Source organism: Rutilus rutilus (genome assembly GCF_951802725.1).
Source record: "Rutilus rutilus genome assembly, chromosome: 8".
In the NCBI taxonomy this organism is placed as follows: Eukaryota; Metazoa; Chordata; class Actinopteri; order Cypriniformes; family Leuciscidae; genus Rutilus; species Rutilus rutilus.
Genome location: NC_140222.1, coordinates 23494120 through 23503058, shown reverse-complemented (window position 1 = coordinate 23503058; position 8939 = coordinate 23494120).

Here is an 8939-nt window from a genome sequence, read left to right as displayed (position 1 = left end):
CATGATTGTTGTTGTATTTTTGTTTGTTAGTTTGAATGCTTAGATGTGATACAAAAATTGTGTTTATTACTATTAATCTTTGTTGTTGTTGTTGTTGTTGTTGTTGTTGTTGTTTGTTTGAATGCTAAATGGGACATCATAATTATGTTCTTGTATTTGTTTGTTTGTTTGTTTGTTTGTTTGTTTGTTTGTTTGTTTGAATGTTTAGATGTGACACCACAATTGTTTATTATTATTATTATTAACATTTGTTGATTGTTTGAGTGTTGTTGTTGTTATTATTAACATTCTTTGTTGTTTGTTGATTATTTGTTATTTATTAGTATTATTAACAAGTTTATTTGTTTGTTTGTACAGGTAGGACACCATGATCATATATTTGTTTATATATATATATATATATATATACTTTTTCTTTTTTTTCTTTTTTTTTTAGCACATGGTACCACAATGGTCATCATTTTTATTGTTGTGTGTATTTAAGAGTAAATATTTTTCTTCTAAGCTAGAGTGATTGACTGATGACTGCAGGTGAGTACTAACATTTAGTTTCTCTATCATTATCCGAGGCAATATAAACTCTGTGACATCAACTTTGAGAGTGCCCTTATAAACATTGTATAGTGTACTCTTCTTCTTGCTCCTGTTGTCACTTCACATGAACGATTCACCTGTCAGGAAGAGAAAGGCAGAGATTTCAGCCAGATCACCCCAGCGACCTTTTCGCTCAGGCGCTTTCACTGCGGTCAAACTCATCAAACACGGCCAGGATGACGGACTCGGCAGGTCATCGGAAGTGGAGAGGTCAGAAGCACACACAGTCATGTAAACACACTTTAAAACTCATTTCAAGTCATGAAATCAGAATTTACCTGATTTACTTTTTTTCCTGATTCCATTCTACATCTTTTTCCATATTTGCAGATATATCAGACATGTCACATTACGGGAATAAAATGGGTTGCGAATGTCGTTTCATGTTGATTTTGATGCACACAATCTCATATACCAAATGCGTACCCAGCAGGTGTGCGACGAAAAAGTGTCATCGCTTGACTTCATTGATCCATTATCTCTCTTTCTCTCTCTCTCTCTCTCTCTCTCTCTCTCTCCTCAAACCCGAGATGCACCTTCACACAGGAGGGGGGCAGTGAGGGGGGGACCCCAGGGTACACCTGGAGGTTTATCTCTTCTTTCATAAATCCACCGACTGCCTCAACTCTGACCTGTCTCTGTCTGATGATAGCGCACCTGTAAGGCAACACTGGGTGCAGGACTTGCATTTGTTATCGATCAACTCTTGCCCCGCAGGTTAGTACTGCCCTCATGTTAACCTGACATCTTTAGGAGAACTGGGTTTAATGGATAGGGAGAACTGAAATGTGAGGAATCTCAATGTCAGGTCCACTTTTCACACAAAATAAAAAAAGGGTAATAAACTGCAACAGTTTACTTACAATTTATCTATAATACACACTTCAACTTTTCTGAAAAATAAGCTTATTTTTGGGACCAATTTTGTAATATAATATATATTTCTATATGTAAATATACATATTCATATTTATAGTAAATATATATATATATATTTTTTATATCATATTTTTAATTATGTTTTTTTTTATAAAATATAAATAAATTGTATCATGTATTAAACATTGTAGTATTTGTTGAAATACTGAAATATTTGTTATTCTCAACACCAGATATATACAGACGTGCTCAAATTTGTTGGTACCCCTCCACAAAAAACGAAGAATGCACAATTTTCTTTGAAATAATTTGAAACTGACAAAAGTAATTGGCATCCACCATTGTTTATTCCATATTTAATAGAAATCAGACTTTGCTTTTGATTTTTTTATTCAACATAATATTGTAAATAATAAAACAAATGAAAATGGCATGGATAAAAATGATGGGACCGCTAACCTAATATTTTGGGGATCATGCCTATGTTCCCACAGCCCTATGTTCCCACAAATGGCCTACCCCTAACTGGGGTTTAGACAAATAAAAAAATAAAAATAAAAAAATCTTATAAATGTGGGAACATAGGGCTGTGGGAACATAGGACTGACCCCATATTTTGTTGCACAACCTTTAGGCTACGTTTACACGGAAACGATCTGAAGAGAAAACGCAAAAGTGATCACTTTTTATTCTGCGTTTAGACGAGCGTTATGGGGGGGGAAATCTGCGTGCATATGGTGACGCAAAAGTGTGTGAAATTCAATGTAGTATGCACTCCAGGCGGCTAGGTGGCAATGTGAAGCACTGATCGTTGCCTTCACTGTCTAGTAGACTTTTGCGCTTTTACCGTTTAGACGGAAACGCAACGGTTTTTATGATTTCCACTCTGGAGGGTGGTTTCACTTTTTTGCGTTTTTAAGCCCCAAAAACGCCGTCGCCGTCTAAACGAAAGGCACATCTGATAAAATATTTGTACGTTTTCACCCGCGAGCGTTCTCGTGTAAACAGGGCCTAAGAGGCAATCACTGCAATCAAACGTTTTCTGTAGCTCTCAATGAGACTTCTGCACCTGTTCACAGGTAGTTTGGCCCCCTCTTCCTGAGCAAACTGCTCCAGCTGTCTCAGGTTTGATGGGTGCCTTCTCCAGACTGCAAGTTTCAGCTCTTTCCATAAATGTTTGATAGGATTCAGATCAGGACTCATAGAAGGCCACTTCAGAATAGTCCAATGTTTTGTTCTTATCCATTCTTGGGTGCTTTTAGCTGTGTGTTTTGGGTCATTATCCTGTTGGAGGACCCATGACCTGCGACGGAGACAGAGCTTTCTGACACTGGGCAGTACGTTTCGCTCCAGAATGCTTTGATAGTCTAGAGATTTCATTGTGCCCTGCACAGATTCAAGGCAGGGTGGGCCAGGTGCAGCAAAGCAGCCCCAAACATAACCAAGCCTCCTCCATGTTTCACTGTAGGTATGGTGTTCTTTTCTTTGAAAGCTTCATTTTTTCATCTGTGAACATAGAGCTGATGTGACTTGCCAAAAAGCTCCAGTTTTGACTCATCTGTCCAAAGGACATTCTCCCAGAAGGATTGTGGCTTGTCAATATGCATTTTAGCAAATTCCAGTCTGGCTTTTTTATGTTTTTCTTTCAAAAGTGGAGTCCTCCTGGGTCTTCTTCCATGGAGCCCACTTTCGCTCAAAAAGCGACGGATGGTGCGATCAGAAACTGACGTACCTTCACCTTGGAGTTCAGCTTGGATCTCTTTGGCAGTTATCCTTGGTTCTTTTTCTACCATTCGCACTATCCTACTTTTCAATCTTGGGTCGATTTTCCTCTTGCGCCCGCGCCCAGGGAGGTTGGCTACAGTTCATGGACCTTAAACTTCTTAATAATATTTGCAACTGTTGTCACAGGAACATCAAGCTGCTTGGAGATGGTCTTGTAACCTTTACCTTTACCATGCTTGTCCATTATTTTCTTTCTGATCTCCTCAGACAACTCTCTCCTTTGTTTTCTCTGGTCCATGTTCAGTGTAGTGCACACAATTATACCAAACAGCACAGTGACTACTTTTCTCCATTAATAGGCTGAATGGCTGATTACAAGATTGGAGACATGTGTGATACTAATTAAAGAAACGAATTAGTTTGAAATATCACTATAATCCAATTATTTGTTATCTTTTCTAAGGGGTACCAACAAATGTGTCCAGGCCATTTTAGAATATCTTTGTAGAATAAGCAATAATTCATCTCTGTTCACAGCTTCTTTGCTTTATTCTATGACATACCAAAGGCATGCAAGTATACATGATAAAATAGCTTTTATTTTCATTACTTTTCAGGAGGAATGGAGCAGTATTTCAATGAGCTGTTAGGGTACCAACAAATTTGAGCACGTCTGTATGTGTATGTGTGTATGGTATATGGTATGTATATATATATATATATATATATATAATGCCAGACTGAAAAAAGAATTAATACTCCAAACACAGGCCTTATTTTCTTTAATATAACTTCTTTTTTTAACCTTACTGATTTTAAGATGAAATGTGACTTTGGACATGTTTCTGTGAGACTTACTCAATAAAATAGTGTAAGAAATAAAAAGAAATAAAAAAACTCAGAAAAAGTGTAACCTACTAGGGTCACGGCACCAGCCGCTGGGTGTCAGTTCTTGTAGCTGCTTGAAAATAGTCCGTAGTCAAAGGTTCAGTCTCCACCAACACACGCAGGAGAGTTTCTAGCTGAGGAACATTTTGGTTTCCAGCTTGATAAATGATGATTACAGGTACGAAACCCAGTCACCTGCACTTGTCTAAGAGGTTGTTTTGTCAAACCCCCCAGAGTGGAAAGGAAAAGTTGTGCGCTTTGTTTTGGTAAGGTTAAGGTTAATGTGGGCTCCTGCTTTCCTCGGTGAGGACAAAATGAACCCGTAAATATTAAGGACCCTCACGGTACACAAACACACACAAGTTCTGCCAAGACCAAACAGACTTTATTCATTTTAATTAACAGAGTTGACAATGCATGCAACAGCCTTGGATACCCTATCATGGGTAATATATTAAATTAGATAAGTCCAAATAACAACGCAAATATATATATATACATGGACAAACTATTATTTTCAACCCTCATTCTGACCCTGTGTCTGAAATGATCCGTTTTTAAGGGGCGGCTCCTTTAAGGCTTGACAGTAAATGACCACTGTTATGATTGGCTAACGCCATTGCATAGGAAATCGTATCAACACCCACTCGCTACTGCACACGAGTGAGTGTTTTGAAAACATTATCCATATAAAACCCCAATTTACACAAAAGTTTCTTTGCAAACTCTCCATTAAACTGTGCCTCACTGACAAAAACAAAATGCTCCAAACAAACATATAATCATCTGACGCGATCCGGGGCGCCATACAAAATAAACCATCCACAATTGTTCCTGATGCTGGGATCCTTCTGAAGTCTCTAATGAAATGAGCTGTTCATTACATCATGTTCAAATAGCAGTTGTAAATGGAAATGATCACAAATCGAATTTGATTAAAAGGGTTCTTCATTCCCAACCATACTGGATGAATAAACAAAAGGGAAAATGCAATGCCAACTTCTCGCAGCAATGCCAAGATCTGCATTATTTGTTATTGATGTTTAGTACAAGAATATTTTATACAGGTTTTGTGAAAATATACTTTCATTTCAGATATATCCTAAGGTAAAACAAGAGAAAAATATTAAAGGAAAGACTTAGGGTCAAGTGCTTGTTACTGGATGAGTTTTTAATTTAAAAGGCTTTGTTGCAAAATAATACAGCACAGAATCATGGGGAAAGTATCAGGAGGATAATTAAGCACATGTTTTGATTGTTTAAGCATAAGTGATTTTAATTCATGAACATTAGTTTGTTTATTTCTGTAACAAGGTTTTGCAGCCTCATTAGCATGTGTGTGTGTTGCTTGATTCGCACACATTCAGTGTCTCTTACCACAGAGAGTAGCAAAGCAATCAACATTTATAGGAAAACTTTTTTGTTCCAAAATTAAATGTTAATGTTAATTAAATGTTCATATTTTGCATAAACAAAATGAAGCCTATTTTGGAGGGATTTTTTTTTTTTTTTTTTGCATGAAAATGCTCCCAAAAAGTCAAGTATTGTTTATTGTTAATATTATAAATTAATGATCATTACTGAAATAGAGTTTTTCTGTTTTATGGAAAAACTGTAATAGAATGATTTTTAAAGGTGATCTAAGTAGTCATTGGAATGGTTATATTACTTATTTCGGGTTGAATGGTGGTCGTTTCGCACCCCCCTGGTGCCCGCGAGCGGAAAATCCGCACTTGCAACTTTGAGCCGGCGGGCCGCCGCGTCAGGAAGTATCGCGTGATATCAGGTCTCGCGATGTAAACAATTGCTTTACGGCCAAAAGAAATCTGCTAAAATGCTATCATTATTGCGCTCCCTCACGCTGTTCGAACCCGAATGAAAAAGACGTTTTAAAGAATGTCCCATTTGCTTTGATGTCGCTGATCTACTAGCCTCTGGTGTCTGAGAATCGCCAACGAGTTTTTACAACAGTGTTGTCAAATATCTATTCCGAAGCTGTGGGGGGAGCTCTAGAGAGAAACCTGCCAGCAAAAAGCGAGAATACAGCGAAGAAATCCCGAAATTGAGCCCCGCTTTAATTCATAAATACGGAGCTGCAGTCCGTAGTTCTTCCTCTTTGTCGCCACCTCTGTTCGAAATCTGCAACTGCAGTTATTCGCGGAATTATCAACTTTACGTGGGTTGTGCCTCGGCACGGCACAGCGCGGATGAATCCAATGTTTTGAGGAGAATGTGCGGTTGTCAGTCACCGCTCCAGTGTGGAAACTGTCATTCGGAATCACAGATTCTACTATTTGGAAGTATGACCAACATAAGAATTTTCACCGGAAAATGTCACTGGAAAAAAAGCATTGTAGTAAATCGCTGATTAAATTTAACGATCGCTTATGATATCACGTCAAACCGTGCAAATGATACTTTGTTCTCAAATTGTTAATGTTAACAACATCAGCATTGTGTGAATACATTTAATGCCCTTCCAATATTTATCCTTGTTTTCGCATGGGCCCGGTTGCAGTCTCTTTTTTTCCGTAGTCACTCCGAAGTCCGAAGTCTTTTGCATTTTACAACGGGTGAATCTCCAGCTGTCACTGGTGATTGTCGTTTGAACTTTTCTGGATCCGCCATCAAATTGATAAGTTTAATTATATCAAGTGCAGTGAGAAAAGGCTATAAATCTCCACCTCCAACATCCTCACACTCATACTAGCCGAGACTCCTCCTTTATGTGTACAGATGTGACGTAATGACGCAAAGACATGCTCGAATTTCCCGCGGAAATCCACCAGTACCACTGGAATTTAAAATATTATTACAAGCTTACCGTTTTGAATCGAGCTAAGGCAAGCAGATCGTTTTGAACACTGGCTGCATGGTTATGTACAATAAAATATATATTTTTTATTTTGGATCATTTTTAACCCATAAAAATTACGGACTGCAGCTTTAAATAAGGCAGTGCAACATACTATCAATGTAATATACTATAATAATATAGGCTAATATAATATAATATAATATAATATAATTGAAATTGCATTATATCAATGTACAATTTTCAATAAATTTACGGGAACAAATAGAATGATTTTATTTTTTATTTATTTTTTATTCATCCTAATTAAAGAATATTATAATATAACATAATATAACATAATTACATTTGAATTACATATATTTACAATTTACAATCAATTTACGGAACAAAATTTTGAATAGAATGATTTTTTCAGCATAATTAAAGGCAGTACAACCTACTACAAATAATATAATATAATATAAATAATTTTTATAGTGTTAGAGTAATAAGAATGAAATTCGCAAATGATCGATTTCATTCAAATAATTTCACAAAAAAAAAAAAATAATAATAATAAAAACAGGCTCCATTGTCTTAGGAGCCTGTGGATATATACTTTCTTGCTTTTGGTTAGTTTTTTTTACCCAAACTTTTTTTTGACATTTCTTTTTTTTTTCAATTAAATGTGGCTGTGACACATTTACAATGTTATAGAGGGTCAGAATATGCCTCTTCCATGTTGAGTTATTACACACACACACACACACACACACACACACATCCATTTGGCCCGTTGGCTTGGATCACATCTTCATTCCCCTGCAGGTGTGCGTTCGTTCCCAATGGAGGGCCCATGGTGTGAAGCCTCTCTTAACGCCTGACTGGATCCATCAAAAACACTGACACCTTCTCTTTCAACCAGCTCAGCTTGCATTTCTCCAGTTTTCTCCTCCTGTTTAAGAGGAACAGCTTTGGCATTTGCAGCGGCCCGACCTCTGGGGCTCAACCACGCAAACATGGGCTTCTATCCCACTGCTGTTAGCCTTTCCAGCAGCCTTTGTGGGTTGCTGTTCCTCTCTTTTCGGTATCCCATTGGTTCGCCCGTGTGAGAAAGCGAGCAACAGATGGAAAGATGTGCGCGCCGGTGTCAGAGGATGAGAGTCGCTGATAAGACCCCTGTCGATTCCACAGGTGGTCACTGATCATGACTGAGAGCTGCTCTAGTTATAGTCTCCTCATTATATCCCACTGACAGGCGGCTCGGAGAGAGTAAAACAAGAAAAACACCCAAGGAAGAGGAGAGGAGGAACATCAGGAGGACAGCGAGAGAGAGAGAGAGAGAGAGAGAATCACCTTCATCCATTCATTATTGGCCCGGTGTGTCCTCCTACCATTGCCTTGTGAGAAGACTCAGCTTAGGTTTCTCATTATATATCATGGTTATATTTTACCTTAGTGTCTCACCAGAGACCAAAAGCTGCCTTAAAGCCATGTCCGAATTATTGCATTTACATTTGCAAGAACTCGCATGAACCCCAATGCAATTACCAGAGGGAAACTTTTCATTCCCAGGGGTTCCGAGTTTGAGGGTTTCAGGTAATGAAATCGTGGTTTAAATTGGCATTGGTCTAATTTTGTATTTAACTGTTAATGCTAATGTAAGTTTTTGCCTAAACTAGCTTTAAACTAGAGGAGACACATTTGAGATCAAGTGTCTAACTTGACATTATCTTTGTCTCGTATTTTCCCAAAAGATTTTTAGAGAAACATCTAAGTGAGAGACAAATGAATGAGGCCTTTGAATGAGTGAGAATTAGAAATATTTGAGGCTATATTTACACTTTTTTTTTTTTTTACTTCAGTGTATTGACAAATCTGAGCAAAATTTGAGTCATCTTTGAGAACTTTTGAAACTCGTGTCAGGAAACGAATGTGAAATTGCTAAATCTGAGATGCTGGATATGTAAGCAAAAGTATCAATTTGATCTCCATTAAATCTCTTTACTTGAGATTTCTTGAGAAACAAATGAGACTGAGATATCCTTAGCATACT